This window comes from Pogona vitticeps, chromosome 5 (genome assembly GCF_051106095.1).
Source record: "Pogona vitticeps strain Pit_001003342236 chromosome 5, PviZW2.1, whole genome shotgun sequence".
Classification (NCBI taxonomy): Eukaryota; Metazoa; Chordata; class Lepidosauria; order Squamata; family Agamidae; genus Pogona; species Pogona vitticeps.
In genome coordinates this window covers 161,715,662-161,739,274 of record NC_135787.1, presented here as the reverse complement: position 1 = coordinate 161,739,274, position 23,613 = coordinate 161,715,662, and the positions used below count along the sequence as shown (strand labels likewise).

At 36.9% G+C, this 23,613-nt stretch overlaps 1 protein-coding gene across 7 annotated transcripts in view; it reads right to left on the bottom strand.

Annotated features, from left to right (window-relative positions):
- The window catches only part of TCF20 (transcription factor 20), a 215,907-nt gene that overhangs the window by 109,409 nt on the left and 82,885 nt on the right, over positions 1-23,613 (bottom strand). For all 7 annotated transcript variants that reach the window (XM_073000176.2, XM_073000180.2, XM_020787961.3 and 4 more), the window contains exon 3: positions 15,668-15,766. The gene's annotated coding sequence lies outside the window, so the exon portion shown is untranslated. The remainder of the gene's footprint in view (positions 1-15,667; positions 15,767-23,613) is intronic.

Genomic DNA, 23,613 nt, shown 5'->3' with positions numbered 1-23,613 from the left:
AAAAAGCAAAACTATGATTAATGTCAGTGTTTTTCTGACCAACTCTTCTCCTCTTAGCATAAGTAATAAACACATCACAATCAACTAAAAGTCTCTGATGGTATTTCACCAGGGCCAGCCTTTCCCATGATACATTCTTCCTAGGAGGCAGTGGAAGACAGGAGGGCCTGGCGTGCTCTGGTCCACCGGGTCACAAAGAGTCGGACAGGTCTTAACGACTAAACAACAACAATTTTTATTTTAAAATGTAGGCTCCAATCCAAAACTCAGATGAGATGGGGAAGGGGCAAGTGAAAATTTTCAAATTTCATCTCACATGTGGAGGTATAAAAGCCTGAAAGCAATTTTGCAAGCCACGGGAATTTCAGCACTCCAAAATATGGCTGAAATTGCAGTCACTACCATGTACCACTTCAACAACAACCACCACCATTAAAAGCAAAATATTTAGCTCTTTAAAACTAGCAGTTTTATATCAGTGCAAGCTTTAATGGATCAAAGTCTACTCCTTTAGACACAGGAGTGCAAATGCATGTCCCCTATGCTTATTCCATCAATATGACCGTCAGATCAAAGTGAGGAAAGCAGATAACAGAAAAAGTGGCAATGATCTGTTAACACAGGATAACACTGGAATGTGGTTATCATGCTGTTAATTATCAGGTCCTAGCTGGGATGCCAACTTGACTGTCACAGGAATGCGAAGAGGATAGAGGTCAGAGTCTTTCAATGGAGATAATTTATATCTATAGGATATTACAGAAAGCTGAGTTATTATTATACATAGTATGCTAAGAAGCCTTGATCTCTGTTGAAGTCCCCTGTAGTGCCCTGGATCTTGTTTATGTAGCCAATTTCTGCTCTTTCTCTCTCTCTGAGCTCCCTTTCTAGTTCCTTTTTTAAAATAATAACCAGTTTGAGATCCATAGCAGTGTCCTGTGGGGTTAAAGCATTCTGAAACTAGTTTCTCTGTGTTGTCTTTCCTGATACCAGATTTGTTCTAATTCCCGCAGGACACAGGAACGCCCTGTTAACTGTTCCTCATCTGCACATTAATCTTACCACCACAGAAAAAAAAATATGGGAAATGCACTTGCCTTCCTGTGTCTGAAGAAGTAGATTTTGATCCATGAAGCCTCAAACTGAAATAAAACTGGTATCCTTTAAATTTTTTTATTCTCTCCTTCCAACATGCTGAGATACACCAACACAGCAACTTCTTTGGAAAGTGCAACAAGCATTCAAGGGACATCTTGAGGAACATTCAAGAAACAGAAGCAGTCCCTTTCTCCTCTTAACAAACAGAAAAGGTAGAAACCTATTTATATATCTCAAATATTTAATAATATTTCTTTTTCTTTACCTAACAAAGTCTACCATGTCCCACGTCTACAAGCACAATCCACTATGGATTCCTGACAGGGAAAAGTAAGTGTAGACGCCTTTTACTTAATTTTTTTTTAATCTGTGAAGAATAAAACATCAGTCCTTTGGTGTTAATGTTTTTTTTAACCTGTGTTGACCCCGCTCATCTCCTCCCACTCCAAACAACCCTAAGCCCCGACCAGGCAATGTTAAGATTCCCCTGTGCAACCTCAGAAGAACAACTCATTGAAAATATGACTGCACCAAAAATAAAAAGGTCAGCAGTTTTGAGAAAGTAGGAATCAAAATTGCATGACTCTTTAAGTGTATGCGTGTAATGCCTGCATAAGTCATGAAAACAGAAGACGGGGCAAACCATGGAAATGACAACTTGAAATGCAATAAAGTCTACCTTGGAACTATATAGTGAGCCAAAACCACATATTATTTGTATATCTTGTCCATGCATATTAAACTGTTGTGTGCCAGAACACAATGCCTGTGGGCATGCTACAGTTTTGTCACGCTTTCATGGAAATATACGTTTGCAGAACACTGAGCTCATAAATCAAATTATTCCAAACATGGGGAGTGGCAGTGATCAAGGCCATGGTCACTCACAGGATAAAACAAGAAAGCTGCTCAAAGAACCAAATGAAACAGTCACCAACAGGAGACATTTTGGCCATGACATGGTCTTGGCCTGAGCAAACCCCATTTGGCAAGATTAGAAGTAACTAGCTTATAACATATGCTGACTTTCTAATTTATTTCAGAACGTAATACTTTACAATTTTGACATATTAATGTGGCAAGACAGTGGTACCACATGAAAACTTGAAAAGGAAAATAATTTATCTTAAATATGTTTTTTATCTCAAAAATAGTTTAAATAATTTCCCACAAATCCTGCTTTTTTTCTTTTTTTATTATTTATAAAATCCATCCATGCTTATTTAACATCATGTCACCTGGGTTCAGCTTATAATCATTTGTTAATACAACTACAATACATATTAAGCTCTTAATCTATACACCGTGCTTCTAACCATTGATAAAACAAGTTCCATGTTTGATAATGTTCTGCATCTTCCTTTCCTTTGATTTTCAGTGTCAGTCTATCCATTTCGGCGCAGTCCAATATCTTTTCAATTATTTCTTGATCTGTAGGTATTTCTTCATTTTTCCAGTATTGTGCAAATATAATCCTTGTAGCTGTTAAAATATGCAGTATTAAATATACATTTTGTTTATAAACACTTTCTGGTATCATACCTAATAGAAAGAGTTCTGGCTTAAAAAACTACATTTTTTATTATTTTAACAAGCCATATATTGGGGGGGGGGGTTTGAAATTTTTTTTTGCTTTATCACAGGTCCACCAAAGGATGAGATAATTCTTTCTGAATTATCTCATCTTGATAATCTATATATGCATCTGTTAGTAGGTTTTATTATTATGTATCTTATTGTATCATATTTTATTTTATTGTATTTTATTACTCCTGTAAGCCGCCCGAGTAGACTTTGTCTAGAGGGGCAGGGTATAAGTCCAAATAAAGTAAAGTAAAAAGTAAAAGTGATAATAAATTCCAGTTTTAATGACATTTCCAGCATTTACTTGACCTATTAGAGTACATTTTAGCTAATCTATTGGGTGGTAAATGCCATCTATAAAACATTTTTTATAAATTCTCTTTATAAGGTGTTTGCCATTGTCATTTTATAGTTTCTAGACCACAGTTTTTGCCATTTTTCAAAGTCAATATTATATCCAAAATTTTTGCCCATTGAACCATTGTTTCTTTGACCTGTTCGTCCTCCATTTTTCAATTTAAAAGAAATATATATGTTCTCCTAATTAATTTATCATCTGATGTTAACATTATTTGGTCAAAGGTTGTGTGTTCTTTATAAAAATCATACATTTTTGAATCTCTTTCATATCTAGATTGTATTTGCATTATGGGCCACCACCTAGTCCTTGGTCTCTAAGGTCTTGTTTCGGTTTTAATCTCCTACCTATATCTAAGATATCTGTATAAGTAAAAAAAAATATCAAAATTCAGAAAATTGGGATGAACAAATGCTTCTATAGGTGAAACCCACCCTGGTATTTTTGTGTACATTTTCATTTTTTTCCCATATTATATACAAGGAGTTTCTAATATAGTGGTTTTGGAAATACCTATGGGTTTTAGCTTTCTGATACCATAAAAAAGCATGCCAACCCAACTGTAAATCATGCCCCTCTAAATACGAAAGTCTTTTGTTTTTCAGACTAATCCATTCTTTCAGCTACATTAGGACAGATGATTGGCAATATAAGGTCCAGTCCAGTAAACCAAAGCCTCCTTTTTCCTTGGATTCTTGCAGCATTTTCAATTTGATTCTTGCTTTCTTCCCTTGTCAAATAAGTTTTAATATCACCTTGTTTAGATCATCAAAGTATTTCTTCTCTATTTTCACTGGCACTGTTTGAAACAGAAAGAGTAGTTTTGGCAAGATATTCATTTTGATTGTTGCAATTCTTCCTAATAGTGATAGTTGTAGATTTTTATTTGGTGAAGTAGTTTTATATAATTATCTTCTTTTATAGTTACGCATCTGGCAGTTAGATATATTCTGAAGTATTTAACTTTTTAAACTATTTGTAGGTCTGATGTCTCTGAGAGTCGATTTTTTTGGTTTGGCTGTTAAATTTTTCACTATAACTTTAGTCTTTGTTTCTCTTCAATCCTGCTACTTCTCCTAATTCATCAATTTTCTCCAGTAGTCTCAATGTTGTTTCAACAGATATTCCAAAATAAATATCAAGTTGTCTGCAGATGCTTGTAATTTGTAATTCTTGTCCTTTATTTTGGTACCTTTGATTTCTGGATCATTCCTCAGATTCCTATTTAATACTTCTAAAGTTAATATGAATAACAATGGAGAGAGCTGACATCCCTGTCTAGTGCCTTTTTTATATTAATATTATCTGTCAATTCACCATTTACAGTTACTTTAGCCATTATAGATTGTCTCAATTACATTTATGAAGTTTTTGCCCAAATCCATAGCTTTTATTTGCTGTTATCATAAATTGCCAATTCATATTATCAAATGCTTTCTGGGCATCCAGAAAGATTAATTCCATTTGCTTCTCTGTATGCACCTCATAATATTCTAATATGTCTAAGATTATCCTTAGGTTGTACCTTAATTGTCTTTTTGCCAAAACCAAATCTTGCTTTACCTGAGACATACTGAAAGCCCATTATCTGAGCTTTCACCTATTTATTATTATTGGAAATAATAATATACAAAGCTGTTTGTACAAATAAATGCTAACCATGATTTCAATCCTGAAAGCATTTGCACAAGATAGGTCTCTGATTCCTTTTACATATTTATTAAACATGCACATGCTACTTTATGTGTATCGGTTTTGAACAACTTTTCTGCCAGATAAAAGGCACTCAAAGCATCTTATCACAGAACAATATGAAACTTCATAAAACATTGCCTGGATTCCCGGTGTGGCATAGTGAACAGAGTGACAGTGACTCAGGAAACCTGGATTTAAATTCCTGCTCAGCCATGGAAGCTCACACAAATATCTCACTTACCTTGAAAGCCCTATTAGGATCACTATAAGTTGGTTCCAACTTAACAGCATATAACATCAACAACAACAGCATTACAAATCACCAATTACACTACAGAAACTCTGAAAGTTAAACTCCAAGGACCAGTAATGGCTGAAACTAAAACTAGGACATGCTGGCTAGAATCCTGTTGCTTAATGTATTAAATTGCACTAGAGCAGGCTTACAGAAGCCAAGGGTTATCATGAATCAATACCTCTGCAATCTCCACTGATTCAATTGGGACTACTCCAGTTGTAACTTATAATGCTAAAGTGAGTCTACTCTAGTGTGACTTGCTATGCTAAGCAACAGGATTTCAACCAGAACCTGCCCAAGGTTATCCAGTAAAGCCATGATTAGTTTTGGACTTTAACTCAGATTTCCTATTCCCAAAGGTGAATGTTTCATTTTCCATTATTCACTAACCATAAATGTCATTACCATTCTGCTCTCCTGTGAGAAATGAGATGAGATGGAGCAGGAGGGGAAGGAATTTGCAGTTTTTTGTGCCCTCTAAGACTGAAGAAAATCACCTAGGACCTTTTCTGATCAGCATCCACTTCCCCTTTAAAATACTCTGAACCTCGACATACTCCAAACATCTTGCATCATTAAAACCACTTCATACTCTTCTCTTTTCCAAAACAATTATCCTATTCCTTGTCTTCATAGATCTTCACATAAGAAAAATATTTTCATTCACAGGAGAGGGATATAGCATTCATCACCCTCTTCCAGAATCTTCTTTTGTTCCTGAACTGACTCTACAATGAATACAAATCAAATGCCATTAAGTAGTTGCCTAAGAAACTACCGTAGCATGAAACAACAGCATTCATAAGCAGATGTGAATGACTGGATATCTCACTCTTTGCAACATGCATCTTGGACACTTTGGAAGAACATAATACACAATGTACAAAGTACAATGTTACATAGGACACTATTATTTTTCAAGGTCCAACATCTTAAGGATAACACAGAAACATTATAAAATTCTTGTTTTCCCACAAGCTTTCCCAAGCCATTATGAAGGCAAAGACAGAAAAACTGAAAACCAATAATGACATATAATTGTAAGTACCAAATCTCTCTCATTTGTCTCCTCTGCCTCCAGGTGATACATTCACTGCTTCCTCCTTGAAGATGCAACATACTAATTTTTAAGAGTATTGTTGTATACTGAATATTTAAGGCCCCAAAGACCTCAATGCTAGCAGATCAAACTGGCTTTCTCTTTTGGGCAAAAGCTAGAAGGAACTTGCATCACCTCCTCAGATGCCTGGACAATCATAAGCTTATCCAGTTAAGTTAAAAAGTTAGATATTGTGTTTCAATGTGGTTTGGGGAAGATAATTTGTGTAGTACTGTTTTCCATTTTCAAAAGTACATGTTGGCTCTTTGACCTCCAATCCCGGTTCACCAAAGCAACCCAATTCAGCAAATGGAATAACATCCCATCGTGCACAACTCTGTCATGGACAAGGCACAGGGATTTTTAAAAGTAAAAAAAAACATAGGGTGCCTTCCTACTCAGATACAGTACACTTTAAGTCTTGCTAAGATACCAGTGGTTCCACAAGGCTAACTGTATTTCATGTAACACATGTGTACTGGAGTCTGTGTGAGAAGAGTCAGATTTTTGGAAGGTAAACGGACAGGACCTATATGGATAAGAAAGAAAAAACTACCACAGTATGATCACAGGGAATTCCATTGGAGATGCAGCTCTGAAATCCATCCAAGGAGACACAATTACTTTGTAAGGCAAAGCTTACCTTTTAGAGATCCTGAAAACTACAATTACACTTCTCCCTTGAACAATGTTGGGGTTAGGGACACCAGACCCCCATGTACTTCAAAATCTGTGTAAAATTCTGATGCCCAGAAAAATGTTAACTCCAAAGATAAACAACTGATTAACACAAACACATACAGATACACATGAAGGCAGCTAAAGAACAAAAAAAAAGCCTCTAGCAGAGGAAGAAAACAGAAGCGCAATCTCTCCTTGCCAAGCAGTTTTACCAAGTCTTTATTCAGGTCTTCAGGCCCTTTTCACCCTCCAGGAGGAAGGTGTTCTGTTTGCCAAGCTATTTAATTAGTCTTCATGTCCTTTCCATCCCAAAGTCTTTTTCTACCTAAAGATCTACAACTTTTGGATGTACTCACAAACAGACAAAAAGTCTTCAACAGAGGTGCACAACTAGCAGAATGAGTATAAGAGGAAGGGAAGGGCAAGGGGAGCAACAAAGGAATCAAGACAGGAAACAAGTCAGACAACTGTGATTTGTATTTTTATTGATTACTCTCTTACTTCAGAACGCCTTTTTAAATGGGTAAGAAGCTGGATGGCTTTATCACACTCCCTTTGTAATCTGTGCCCTGTTACTGCAACTAGAATGCTTATCCCAGAAAACCACTATATCTTTGACAACTTGTGAGATAAAGGAAGATAGAAGGAAGAAGAGTTCTAAGTGATGAGTGAGCAATTTAACAAGTTGATAAAAAATGTACTAAAGGATAAAAAATGTTAATGGTTCAAGATAATCAAAACAGGTCTCTTCATTGATTTAATATAAAGGCATTAGCCCTTTCCCTAATGTTTCTGAGCTCTGACTGGTTCTGCCCAATCTAATACAGAAATCGTGCTCTCATCCTTTCAAGTTAGAAAAGAGAGAAGGCAGATGAATTACTACAACTTGGCTTTCTACCCTCAATTATAAAATAAGGAGGGGTGGGGGGAATCAGCCAGTTGGTCAAAACAGGGCACAAGGGAAAGTAAAAGAGAGATGCAAAAGGGGAAAAGGCAGCACTAGTTCTTCTGAATTCTTTTCCCTGAAGAATCTCTTCTCTGTTATACATGATTAATCACTTCTGAGACATGCCTCCTGCTCACCCCCTGGCTTTAACAACAACCGCAGCAGCAGTCGAGAGCAGAGAAACCTCCAAAGGTTTATGACCAGGGTCCGCTAAGCATTTCCCAATGGAGTAATCCAAATCTGGAATCTTCCTCTCTTGTGCATGTGCCACAAATATCAGCCTCTTTCTTTCTTTATATTTCTTTATACTGTATATGTATATATAATACACACACACAATTGCCTAATGCTTGCTTATTCTTCATTTATCTGTATCTAACCATTTTTGTGCTGGTATTAATCTCTGGAAAATTCACTAAGGATGTGTCTAGCAATCTTAGCATTGCTTACACATATATTTGAAACAAAGAATAGGAAGAAAGCATCTCTGATTGATCTGATTTGCACCCCAGCATTCCATTTCTTCTTTCACAACACTTAACCTCTTGAGCTGAGCTTTGCTAGTCAGGAGACAGCTGATGGACATAATGGAAGCTGCAGAGCACTAGCACACCAATTATAAGTGTGAAGAAGGGCCAGACCACCCATAAAATAAATACAGGACATTTTCCCCAAGCACATGCCCTCCTGAAGGTGTTAAAGGGACAGCTGCTTTCACTTGCTACATGCCTTCCCTTCCCTTCTTTCCGCTTTCTGCAATGTTGCCTATTTTAAATCAACATTTTAAAATGAGAGCACAAGCTGACATGAGGACATGTCCTGCCTTGGGTTTTGAGCTGTAGTGCTCATTCTTATAAAACAGAAATGTAACATTTGAAAAGATTTTTAAAAAACAACGTAAGAAGGAAAGTGGAATCGTATTGTTCATGATTAGTTGATATCACCAAAACTACCCAGTAACACTGCAATAACCTTACTAAATAAATTTATATCACATTTTGCCAGTAACAATATACAGTATAGAGACAGTAGTTTGAATGCTAGGAAGAAGCTAATAAGACAATTTAAAAGAAAAAAATGTATCTGGAAGCACATTTACTTCATTTATCGTTTAAAAAGGGCCTGTGGAAACATGGTCATGTTGATTGTTCAGTATGAAACTGAGGGCTCATGCAATACATACTTATTTCTGTTTGGCTGGCATGCTTGTGTGAGTGTCAGGAATGTTTAATAAGTAACTGTTTTCATCCAATAGATATCTTAGGGCTAAATATTCCAGTAGTATCCCACACTCTGGGAGATGAAAAATGAATCCCAGGAGTGCCTTTTCAAAATGGATTCATACATTCTTTCCAGATGAAAGTTTTATCACACCATCACTCCAGCTCATTCATGGAAATCTGGGTCCATACTTCATCATCTTCTTTTGTAACTCCCTTGTGTTCTCCTTAAAACTTCCCTCTTCCTTTAAAAAAAGGCAGAAATTTTACAGCCTTTTCTTTATGCAGAAGAAACGATGGAGCAGTTGCAAAGATTTCTGATTGTTAGAACAAAAATATCTCCACCTGAATGAACCAACACTTAATTCTTCTAATCCCACCTTGCCCCATTCTCTTGTTATCAAAGACTGGCTTTCAGGAAGTGTTTATGTACTGTACTGTCCTTTAGATGAATATGGTGAAGGAGAGAATACCAGTATTATCTTTGTAATGCCCAAAAACATTACTGTATGTCAGTTAAGTTATTTAAATAGATTTGCTTGTTTTTTAAAACTATCTTAATGTCAATCAACATTTTGATTAGATGATGCTTCTGTTAAAAATTCAACACTCACTCTTTTAATTAAAGTGTAAAAATGCCCATGCTAATAAATTCATTTATCATTGATCTTTTTGCAATCAAATCAATGCCTCAAGCCTTTCACTCTGTATACTGTACTACAAAAGGACATACATGCATAAAATAACTGAAATACTATAAGAGAGAGGTTAAATTTCACTTGATTTATACAGCAAAGTATTTTTACGCATTTATGCGACAGTCATCTTTATCTAAGTGGGGGGCATTCATTCCTCAGTCTAAAAACACAACATTTTTGTTGCCCTATTCTGGCATAATTCTACCTGGTGCAGTGCACATGCTTAGACGGGAGCATAAAGCCCTACTATTCAATTTCCACAGACTTCATGGCTTCAGCACAGGGTCTGAAGAGAAAAATAATTGTGCTTGTGCATAGGCTCCACATGTGAGGAAGAAGCAAGATTTTTCAGGTTTCCTGATTTCATTCAGAGCCTACACAGAGGCAGGATCGTTCTCTTCTTGAAACACAGCACTGAAGCCTGGAAGTAATCCAGAAATGGACTCTCCTCTCAATCATCACAAATCCATTTGGTGAAGATGCAAAAGAGGACCTTTTTGATTGCTGCTCCCTGGTTTGGAATACACTCCCCTAGGCGGCCAGGTTTGTCCCTTCCATCTTTTCTTTATGCCAGTAAGCAAAGATTCCCTCTTCAAGCTGGCTTTTTCATTGATCTAAACAAGTAAGTGTTATCATGGAAGGCTGTATATACAGTTTTATCATACTGATCTAAACTGTGTATATTTTTAACTATTTTCAAATGGCAGTATTTAACATTGTTATCTGTTCAATTGTGTTTTATTATTATTACATTTTAACCATGTTTTAAGTCATGGCAACTGCCCTGAACTCCTCCATTGGGGACTCAGGGCAGCTTGCAATGAATAAAAAAGAAAGAAAAGTGAAGAAAAAAGAAAAGAAAAGGAAGGAAAGAAGGAAACACAACAACAAAGGGTGAATTAAAGTGTTCCTGTCTAAGCATGTTCACAGCTCTGTTTAAATAATACAGTACATGAATGAAGCTTGTCTGTCAACATTGTTTCTATGAAGGAGAAACCAGTGCACCAAACCAGTATTTAAAATTAACTGTGGGGGACAATAGATAGGTTGAAAAGCATGATTGCATCTTATTCTCTCGTGACTTTTCTGTGAATTCACACTTACCACTTGTCCTTCCCCTTTCTTCAAAAAACTATTTCCATTGTTCTCCTTTATCTGCAACGGGTGACAAGTTGTAAGGGAGCTACCATGTTGGTCTTCAGCATACATGCACACATAGAAGCCAGCTATAGCAGCTTCTACATTAAGCCTAGGTTTCATGCTGTTGCATTAGGAATGGTTTTTGGGAACAGTAAATGTAAGATTTTCCTTTTAGCTTGCCACAAGTATCCTAGCCTTACTAGCCTGCTGCAATCAATTACAAAAAAAAATCATACATTTTTTCCCTACGAAAGCTCAAAGGTGTTTGATAGACAAAATGCAAATACTGAATGGAGGGGAGGGACATACTTCCATTTTCTTACCTTTAAGAGAAACTATATATCTTTCAAGCATATTCCGAAACCATTTTATTCATTAGCTAGAAATAGCAGCACCCAGTGCCCAATTTATCTGAATATCTGCATATGCTGCATGCAGTTTTCAGTATATTAGTATTTACTAATAATGTACATTATATTTGTACCTACTGTGCTCACTTGTTGGGGATGGGGGTTGAAGCTGGAGTGACTATACCTGTATCATTCTGATGTCACATGAAGCTATTTCCAGCCCAGTTACCATGGAAACCACAAGGCCTCCGCACCAGTTAGCAGTTCAATATATAATTTACTCAATTTCTTTCCACCTAACTGATTGGAGCTTACACACAGCAACTGAATAGACATATACTTACACATACATACATGCATACTTGTCCCTACAAATTTTATTTTTTACAAAAATTATTTTTGTATGTCAAATGCTTATGTAATTGCATGATGGCAGAAAAATAGTAAATATAGTTCCTTAAAGAAATGTTGTGGATGGTGGAATCTCAAAAACAGGATAAGAATGCTAACATTTAAAATGGGATTCACTATGTCACCAGCCTTTGCTTTAAGAATCTGACAGGTAAAGATAAATAGGGTATAAAACAGAAAATTGGAGCAAAAATATTCAGCAGAATCTGGGGAAAAAAACAACACATTTTTTGTACAATGGTTTTCAGGTTTGACCATGCTGGCTGGAGGAACGTGGGAGACAAAGTATAAAAAATTTCCCCAAGCTTTGATGTCATTGGACAATATCTTCTAGCATCCCTTCTCTCAGCACATTATTGGCAGTAACGTCCTAGAAGTTGGAATCCTCTGAAACCTTGCAACACTGACTGTAGATATTTTCGCACAAAGCCACACATATTCACAGAAGTGAAAATATTCCCTCCTCACCAACAGGGATACCATTATTTTAATTTTTTAAAAAATACATAGAAATTAATTCAGCAGGCAGAAGTATGGTACTGTGGTACTACATAAACTGTTGACGAAAGAAAATGCTTTGCCTTACTTGGTGATAAAATTGCACAATACACATGCTCACAAAGCACCATACATATAAACAGATGAAAAAAGGGATCAGAAAACCTATGTATAAGGAGGAAAAATCACTTAGAGTGGTTATTTTCCCATCTTAATGCTATAATGATAGAAGTTCTTGAATTGTGAATTTTTATCCTTCTGTGTATTGCTTCAGGACATACGTTTTATTGACGAAGACTAAATGTCATTAACCTTAGTCAATAAAACTGTGGACACTGTTATTTATCAAAATATGTTCCTATGTGTGTGACAGGGGGCGAGAGTAGTAGTCCTCTTGCTGGAGTGCCGTCCCTCCCCCTTACAGTCAAAAAAGAGGTACAGACCTCATCCACCTCATCTTCCGAAAGGATGAAGCAGCGAAGGTCAAACGCACAGGAAATGGAGAGAGAAACACGAAAGTTAACCGTCAAAGGAACTGAGGAGAAAACGGTGGGAGTAGAGCGTAAGAAAACGGTGGAGATAGAGGCGGGGGCAGCAGATATAAAGAGGAGGGAGGAACAGTTGCCGCCAGGTTGGGAATGGGTCTGGATGAAGGACCCTTGGACCGGTGCATGGGAAAGACGAAGAGTCCCGGAGAAAGAGGCTGACTACAGGTGAAGGAGAGAAATTCCCCCAAGACCCTCTTATTGGGGAGAAGCTGAAGCAAGGGAGTGGCGAAGGAAGCTAAGAGAGGGAAAAGAGAGAGTGGAAAGAGAAATGGGGGAGAGAATAGAATGGAGGGTGAACGAGATGAGGAGGAAGGGATACAGGGAGGACCCTGGGAGACCCCTGCTTTGGTCAGACGGGCTGGGTGGATCGAAGGCCGAGACGATGGCACCATACCCCTACTGGATGGAGAGACTGGACAGACAATGAACACCTCGATAGACTGGCCGGGTCCGTGGAACGTGGGTGAAGGGAACCCATTCCTAGTTGAAGGATGGAAGCCCCTAACTGACACATTGTCGGCAGGAGAAAAACAATGGGAGAATTTTGTTGATACCAGTTATTTCTTAAATACCCCAGTAAACCTCACCCATTTCAAAGTTACAAAAATCTCCTGGTTTATTTGAAAGAAGAAAGGAGCCTAAAGTTGAACGCTCACACTATGATTTTAAAAAAAGGCAACAACCTTGTCTGCCTACCTGAAAGAACTGGTCATATTTAGCCTTGAGAAAAGAAGACTGAAGGGTGATATGATAGCACTTTTCAAATACAGTGGTGCCCCGCTAGACACTTACCCCACATGACAACAAAATCGCTTAACGATGACATTTTTGCAATCGCTATTGCGATCACAAAACGATGGTTCCAATGGGGGAAATCCACATTACGTTGATTAGGAGCCTGCTTCGCGAACCATTTGTTCGCTATACGATGATTTTTCCGGTTCCGCAAAATGGCTTCTTTCCCTTCGCAAAATGGCTGCTTTCCGGATCCCTGCTTCGGAAGACAGCGATTTTTAACAGCTGATCAGCGGTTCTCTATGGGCAATCTTCACTGGACGATGAGGTATTTCTCCCATTGGAACACACTGACCAGTTTTCAATGCATTCCAATGGGTTTTTTTCCGCATGACAACAATTTTGCTTAACAGCGATTTTCCTGGAACGGATTATCGTGATCAAGCGGGGCACCACTGTATCTGAAAGGCTGTCATACAGAGGAGGGGCAAGATCTGTTCTTGATCATCCCAGAGTACAGGACACGCAGCAACGGGCTCAAGTTAAAGGATGCCAGATTTCGGTTGAATATCAGGAAAAACCTACTGTTAGAGCTGTACGACAGTGGAATCAGTTACCTTGGGAGTTGGTGAGTGCTCCAACACTGGAGGCATTCAACAAAAACTTAGATAATCACCTGGCAGATATGCTTTGATTGGATTCCTACGTTCAGCAGGGGGTTGGACTTGATGGCCTTGTAGGCCCCTTCCAACTTCACTTTTCTATGATTTCTATGATTCTACCTGATCTTTCATGACACTGGATCCAAGAAGATGCCTCTGTATATGAAATCATATAAAGAATTCATGAATGGGTTCCCTACTTATTATGTCTGGTTGCTAACATTCTCAATTTTCTAAGAATGGAAGCCTTGCTATGCTTTTTTCAACTCCATCTCTGAGAGACATGTAATGCACAGGGAAATTTCAAAGGTATCTTGCTCAGAGAAAAAAGTAGAATGTGAACAGATATGCTCCAACCCAGCACATAAACACATATGTACAGATAAATTTCATTTATGCTAACTTATTCAAATAACCATAAAACAATGCAAGTGTTAGCTGCTGCTTTACTGCTAAACAAAACACTGAAATATTAAATGATTCCAAAACCATAATCTTCAAGCAGATAAAGGTGGCAAATAATACTGATTATGGATGAAATATTCTCTGAATTCCAAAGTATTTTTAAATCCTTCCTTAAACAACAATGGTTTTATTTTTTTAAGTGTGAGACTGCACAAATTAAATGAAGTGTGACAAATATGTGTATAATACTGAGAACTAGTGATAGACTTTTTAAAATCTTTTTCTAATGTTATCTGTATTCAATTACAACAATAGGCTGGAAAGCAAAGGTGTGCATGTATGTTTGTGCACACTGGCGTGCACACTACAACTGAAAAACAAGCCTTCTCCAGATGATTAGATGATTTATGACTTTCTTTTAAACCAATAATTCCAAACAAAGAAACACAAGGGGGACATACAAGGAATGAGAGGGTATATAGTCCTTTTAAAAGGACTATTTTGTTTCTTTCTACTTTGAAGGATATTAAAATGGTTTTTGAAATTCTTTAAAATTTATCCCTACACCAGAGTCATGCATAGGCGTTGGTAAAGACTGAGGAATCTGTGCAAAAAACCTAGAGATGTCAAGTCATGCCCCCAAGATTCTAAAAATTCAGAAATGATTGCTACTCTCCTCTCTTTAGAAACCTCTGCCTTCTGTCTTGTCAAATAAATCTTTGCCCCCATGCACATTAAAAAACAAAATTATTTAAGATGTGCAGCCTGATCCTATGCATACTCTCAAGTTTAAGAGGGTTCATTTGGCAGTATGTGTGCATGTTAGTTCAGCCTCTCACTAAAACAGTGTACACACAAACTTGGAAACAAGCCCAAATGAATTCAGCTTAATGTTAAATAAGTGATCTGGTATTCCACTATCTCTCAGAAATTTTCAGAACAGTGAGTGCATGTATCAATAATGTTCATGGAAGTCACAATGATGAAATAAGCATGAACTCATTTATGATACAGATATCACTCTTTCTCTCCTTTTAAGATCAGTTCTTTATTCTTGTATCCCAACATATACAATCTCTGGGAATTGAGTTGAGGGTTGTACAGCTTAAGTTGCTAAAGGAATACCTTCTGTCGTTACAAATCCTACAATGTACACATAACAGTGAAGTAGACATATTGCCTCACAATTGAAATATTTGTTGCACAACAAGCTTTCTATACCATATGGCTCATGTTCTAACCTTTTGGTTTTCAAGCATCTTTCTGGTCCTCATTGATGCAGAAGACAGCAGGTATCTGGTACAGGTTGCAAAATAACGGTCTCCTCCCATCTTCTCTATCTGTTATGGCCAAAAAGAGAAAAGGCTTTAATATGATTGACAAGACAAGGGAAGCAATGAAGGGACTATTTAGCCCTATATTGACATGACTTTCCTACTCTCCCTTGCTTGTCAACAATTCCAGAAATGTTGCTCTTCCTAAGGATATGAGGAAATTTGAAGAGGGAGAAGTAACTAAGATCCACTAGTGTACTTCCACATCCTGTGATGAGCTATCCAGTGTCCACAGACTTGTCCCATTTCCTGTTCCAGTGGTCAGTCTCCTAGTTCTCCAGGGCAAGTTTATAGGACGGCCAGTTCCAGTGTAAGTAGCAGGATCTAGCAAAAGTATATCACTGGATCCTGCCCAGCTTCTATAACAGCAACAACCTGTCTATAAACTGACACAGATATTTTAAAAAGGATATTGAGTGAAGAGTTTATACTTTTCAAACAGATTATTGATGAGTATGAAGTTGAAGAGGCAGAGTTTCATTCGAATCAGCTGCAGTTTGTTTTGAATGTCAAGATTTATCTTTAGGACATTCCCAAAAAGAAGAGAAATGATCTTTGGTTATATGCCCAATGCTTCCCTCCCCCCTCCTCCCAGAGGAACACCAGAGATCATCAATGGACCCATATTAAATTAAAAAGGAAAGTGTTACAGTCACAGAAGAGTATAAAGGCATTCCATGCCCTTGTGTCAGCAGGAGCAGGACTTTCACGTTTTGTGAAATGATTTAGAAAAACCAGACAACATTCAGCACTGGATCCTTTTATCTCATTCATCCTGGCCTACCACCTTGCCACCCAATCCATCTTTTTCTGCCTGAGGTGTCAAAAAATCTGAAATAGAGATACACAGAGACATCACATCTTTCAAATTACAAAGATAAAGTACCTCTTAGATGTTACAGAAATGAAGTATTCTAATTTAACACATACATTGTACATATTCATAATTTGAATAACCTTCGAAGATTGAATTGACACTGCTGGTTCAGTTCTCTATTTATAATATCAATCAATGGTTAATCTAGGCACATATTCAAGAAAGAAAAACTACTGGATTAAAAAATCATTCAGGAAAATTAGAATTACTTCCCATATGCTACTGTACTAGAATATCAGATTTCAACTCTATTCTCATAGCTACTATAGTAACACCATTATAAGACTTTATAATGTCATCCACCACACCATCAGTTAGTTTATCCACATGCTCATCTTCACTGTGATACATGCCATCTTCTATCAGCAATGCTGTCCTGTATTTTAAATGGCATGAAGGAGCCTATTTCTATGCAAAAGAACAAATGGACACAAATCTAACATCAGAAATGGCAATATTAGAAAATCAGCAGCACAACACTTCAACCTCTCAGGACATTCTGTCCCTCACCTTAGCTGTTGAGGCACACAGAAACTTCACTACAAACTGAGAATACATTAGTAAGTTTCAGCCTATCACCAGCTATTTGACTGAGGATAACTGATTCTTAATACATTATAGTTGTTATATGTCTTACCTAGGACCAGTTACTGTTTCTGTTATAAGCAATAGTTTTGCAATAGGGAGTGTTAATACCATAAATGTTATGAAATAACTTTCTATATTTACTTCTCCTCTAACTTCATCGTCTACAAAAGCAACCCCTAATCTGTGTATATACCTGACATTCTGTATAAAACAGCATTCATCTGATGAAACAAGCAGTGAGCAATAGTGCCTGAAACGCCTGTTACAATAAGTCTATTAGCCTTGAGGTAACAGATAAATATGGCTACCCCTTTAGGGAATATTTTTAGTTTGCAACTATACAGATTATGACAAAAAATGAAATGTGTTGAAGAAAAAATAAATCTTTTTTTGGAACTTCCAAATTCAATCATATAAAAATCTCACTTTTTGCCTAGCTATAGTAACTCATCTAGGAGCATAGTTACATCTTCTCTCACTCTTCTTTACATGTAAAACATAACACTTCTCTGCATATGTTACTAATATGCACAGACTGCAACATTATAATGTTCTCTCCCAAATATTGACAAGTCTGTTTTTGAAAGAGTGAAAATTCTTCCACTAAAGGACTTTTTGACAAATGGTATATCACAGTTTTGGCATCTGGCTATTTACTATGACTTAAACACAATTACCAAAATACTGACGCTAAAAGCAAACCATTTATAAGACATGAAAACCTATGCCTAACAAGGCAGACTTCTTTTTATCACATACTAAAGACTTACTATAGGTGTGGTTCATACACACCTGTAGTATATATAGGCGTGAGTCTGTGTATGTGTGTATATATTCATTACTCTATGCAGTTATCATTTGTTTCTTATCAAATGGTTAAACAATCCTCAACAGAAACTGAATGTGTAAATATCATTTTTACACTTCTTCTTAAACATTTTTTAATTCCCTTTAATATCTGGAAGAGCTAGGAGAAGTCATAATGGAGATTGTTGTCAATATAGGGATGACACACGACTCTATATCTCCTTCTCATCTGTAGGTGATATTGTGCCAAACACTGTTTGGCATTAATAATAGACTGGATGAAGGTCAACAAACTGAAACCAAATCTAGATAAGACCGATATTCTACAAATGTGAGGATCATCGGACCAATTTAAGAGATATTTACCTAGCCTCAATGGGGTTGCATTCCCCCTGAAGGGTCAGGTTCACAGTTCGGGGGTACTGTACTCTTGCTCTCTCTGTGGAGGCACAAATGTGTGCTGTGGCAAAGAGTGTATTCTATCATCTTTGGCTGATTGCCCAGCTGTGCCTCTATCTGGATTTTAAAAAGTCTTAAAACAGTGGTTCATGTGTTTGTAATCTCTAAAATAGATTACTGTAATGTTCTCTACTTAGGGCTGCCCTTGAAGTCAGTATTTTATTTATTTATTTTTATTTTATTTAATTTATACCCCGCCTATCTGGTCGGTGAGGAAACTTCAGTAGGTCCAAAATGCAACAGCCAGACTGATTACAGTTATCAGCAGATATTAACATGTGTCCCCTGTCTTGGCACGCCTTCATTGACTCCCTGTTAGTTTCTGTGCTCAATATAAGGCACTGGTCATAACCTATAAAATCCTTAATTGTTTAAGACCTTGATATCTGGTGCAACATCTCTTCCACAAAATAGCTACTCATCCCACATGCTACTCACAGTCCTTGATGTTAAGAATTGTAATACTTAAGGAAACAAAAAAAAAAAACAACAACAACAGGGGGGCACCACAAGAAACCAAGCTTTCTTGGTCGTGGCCCCATTTTTCTGGAACAAATTTCCTATAGGGGTTCACCAGGACCATCTGGTTTTAGGAAGCTAATCAAGACCAAATTATATAGAGCTGCCAAAAAACTCTAAATAAATCATTTCAGACTTCAGTTACCCAAACAACAACTGAGTAATCAAGTGTAAGATTGCTTTTTATGCATTGTTTAGAGTGCATAAAACCCTGTAATGTGTTGCTCTGTGTCTCAGCTAAGATTCTCTATGGGTTTTTTTAGGAAAGACAATCTAACAATAAACAGACAATATTGGCAAGATCTGATCCATATACTCCTTTTTCTTACTTTGGTAAGTTTCCCCTTACAATCAATTACAGAAAATCAGAGGTGTGTGCAAAAGAAAACCTCCTGCAAACTAATAACAGGTAATGTTCTCTATGGACAATAATAAGGCTGCGATCTTAAACTCACAGATAAATGAATAAATCCTATTTAATGGAACTTCAAAATAAATTTACACAGGATTTTTTTTTTTTTGCATAGAGGCCAACACAGTTCTGTGCCTCTCTGAAAGGTCCAAGTTGTATTAGCACTATCACTATACCATCTAGAAGGGTCTCTCTTATTTACCCTCACATAATGTAACAATAACACCACAGACCTGTGCAAAAGATTTCTCTTTTTAAAAAGCATATTCTCAAGCCTACCCAGTTAGTGCATGGCTTGTCTGGAATATAGACACATGTACTAAGTACATATCCCACACTGCACCATAATTATCTAGAAAGCTGTGGTGTTACATCTCTTGGCTAATGCCAACTATGTATGTCTATTCTAACTGACATATCGATAAGTTGGTAGCAAGGCAGTGAAAACTTCTCAACTGTGAAGGTTACTTTATCTTTTTATAGTACTTATTTATATATTGTTTAATATAATAAAATCTCTAAGCAGTTTGCATTACTGTGCAAATGCAATACGATACAGAAGAAATTTGAAAGAAATTAAGAGTAAATAAATGACATCATAGTAACTAAGACATAAAAAGAAAGCAATCGTAATCATAACTGGCCATAGAAGGCCATAATAAACAAACACATTTTTGACAGCTTTTTCATCCTTGATGCAAATTATTATTATTCTATCATGCAGAGAAGAGTGTTCCAGAGGGTGGTTTGAGGAGCAACCAATAAGGCCTTTACTAAGGAACTCAGGTGTCAACGGGACATATGTAACAAAAGATGGTCAGATAGATTTTCCAGGCCCACAGAGTTTAGGACTTCGTGTCACCAAGACTTTTCTATGGCTAACAGACAGCTTTTCGGATATGTCAAATAACAATTTTCAAAAGATGCAAGAGGATCTAGAATAATCTGTGTAAAATATTTTCCCCTTTCTTTTTAAAATTAGTTAAATGAATACAGAGAAGGAAAATGAAAATTGTGCACATGAAGGTCTCTCCTTTTTGCGTATCCTAAGAAATGATAGTATTTAATAGTTCTATCATAGGAGTTGTAGGGGGCTGACAAGGGGAAGCATTGGGAGGATAACAAATTACCACCATTTTATTCCAAAAATCTGCTAACTCAGCTTTCACTTCAATGTTCAGTGTCATACATTAGGATTATTAACTCTTTACCAATATTTTTCTCCAAAGCCAAGATGAGAGTAGCATCAAGATAAATTTTTGATGTTACAATTATTGGTTGTTAAATTGGAACCAACTTATAGTGACCCTAATACGGCTTTCAAGGTAAGTGAGATGTTTAAGGAGTGGTTTTAACAGAATCTGCAGAACCCCCACCCATGAATTTCCACGGGATTCAAACCCAGGTCTCCTGAGTTCTAATTCCTTCCTTGATCCACTACATCACATGGGGTATTTAATTTCTATACATAGTAAGTCAAATTTGATACTACTTTATCTTCTAGTGATATTACTCCCAAAACTGAAAATAACTTGATAAGTATTATAATCATTAGTCACGACTAACCTGAATTACATAAGACAGTTCAGTGATAGAAATCTAGGTTTAAAAGTGAGTGTTTCTACCATCAATAGTTTCGTCCAATGATGATGATGATGATGCTTAAAAAATAGGTATTAATATTTGTAAAACTCCAGTTGAGGCAGGAGAAAGTATAACATTGTTTCCAAATAAATTTATTGTGCATTCCAGGGGGAATGCCTGAAACCTTCAGAAAACATCCTTCGATTTTAATGACAGTGCTATCTAGCTAAATTCACAAAAGTAAGCCATCAGCTCTTTACTTGTTGTTTAGCTACATGTTTTGATAATCCCCAAACTATTCAGAGTTCTATGCCCAAGTGAGAGAAACATTATACTGTAGTATACATCACATTTTGAGAAACATGTAATAAAATAGCTTTTGCTATATTGAACTTTTTTTTTCAGAAGTAAGAGAAAAAAAACTCAACCTTCTTCCAGGACTGAACTTAGATCACCCAAATACTGCTGGTCCCAGATGGCTGGATTGCCTTCTTGTCCCAAGGGCACTGCTAACTGCTAGGGCCTTGGTAATTTTTTCTTATGCATGGCAATATTTTCTGACAGATATGCCACAGTCAGTAAGGATGGGATCTCACCATTCTTCTACCCTGGTACTAAGTACAGGAGCTCCCCAGGGCTGTGTGCTAAGTCCCTTCCTCTATTCCCTGTACACACATGATTGCACCCCCACTGTATAACACCAATGCAATTATTAAATTTGCGGATGATACGACAGTGGTGGGGCTCATAAATAAGAACAATGAGTCTGCTTATAGAAAGGAAGTACAAAGGTTGATACTTTGGTGTAAAGAAAATCATCTCACACTTAACATCAAAAAAACTAAAGAACTCATAATTGATTTTAGGAGGAAGAGAAATGTACATTTACCACTGTACATAAACGGTGAGGAAGTGGAGACAGTTGGTAGTTTTAAATTTCTGGGTACTTACATCTCAGAGGACCTCTCATGGACTGTAAATGCCAACATGCTAATGAAGAAGGCACAGAAGAGGCTGTATTTCCTGAGAATGCTCGGCAAGTTAAATTTATCTCAGCATTTACTTCTGTCATACTATCGTAGCACCATTGAGAGTGTCCTAACCTATGGCATTCTGGCATGGTTTGGGAGTAGCTCTGTAGCGGACAAAAAAGCTCTACAGAGAACCATTAAAATTGCCCAGAATATCATTGGGCTCCAGCTACCAACTCTGGATGACATCTTCACATCCCGCTGTCTAAGGAAATCACATAGCATCCTGAGAGACTCTTCCCATCCTGCTTATAACTTTTTTGAACTGTTACCATCTGGCAGAAGATATAGAACAATTAAGACTCGGACCACACGTTTTCTCAATAGTTTTTATCCCAGAGCTATAATTGCAATTAATAATGAGCTTAAAGACCATCAGTAGTGAATAATTAGTTGGACTGTGTTACTTGGCCTGTGGTGTAGATGTTTGTATTTTTAGTGGGGGACTTTTAGTGGGTGGGGAGTGTTTGGGGAATTTTATTAATATGAATTTCGTTGTATGTGTATATACTTACAATGACAATAAATTATTATTATTATTATTATTATTATTATTATTATTATTATTATTATTATTATTATTATTATTATTATTATTATTATTATTATTATTATTATTATTATTATTACGACATTCATTCACACCTTTATCAAGCAATATATGTTTTTATTTAGAAGAAATTCCACCAGCTGTTACTAAGCAATTGGATATTTTGTAGCTTTGATATATAGGAATTATTTTGTCCAGTCACAGAATCTGCAAAAGCTTTATCCATAGAACAAATCTTTATCCTGCATGTAGAATTCAATAGCAGCAACATCCCATATAACCCCCTAGGAATGACTTAATGTCTGTTGAAAGCTTTCAGAAAGGAAAATGTGCAGCAACCATTTTTAATTTAATAATGAAAAAATGATAGGTTCAAATAATAATCTAAATCTTCATTTTGATTTCCCAGAATACCATGCTCAATCTTTGTTTCAATATGCTACAGCAGATTGTTGATGCTAAGAGGTTAGGATTAGTCTTTTGGTATCAGATATGGATATCCTCTTCATGGATTGCTGCCTTGTCATGGCGAAGGGGCTTGAGTAACTCAGAGAAGCTATGGGCTATTACATGCAGGGACATCCAAGAAGGACAAGATACAGTGGAGAGTTATGACTAAACACAATCCACCTGGAGTAGGAATTGGCAAGCTACTCCAGTATCTTTGCCAAGAATACCCCATAAAGAGAAACAAAAGGACAAGGACAAGTAGCTCCAGAACTAATGAAGTGGTTGGGCCAAAGCCGAAAGGACGCTCAGCTGTAGATGTGCCTGGAAGTGAAAGGAAAGTCCAATGCTGCAAAGAAAAATACTGCATAGGAACCTGGAATGTAAGATCTATAAACCTTGGTAAGCTGGATGTGGTCAAACAGGAGATGGCAAGATTAACATTGACATCCTGGGTGTCAGTGAACTAAAATGGACAGGAATGTGTGAATTCAATTCAGACTATTATCACATCAATTATTGTGGGCAAGAATCCCGTAGAAGGAATGGAGTAGCCCTCATAGTCAACAAAAGAGTGGG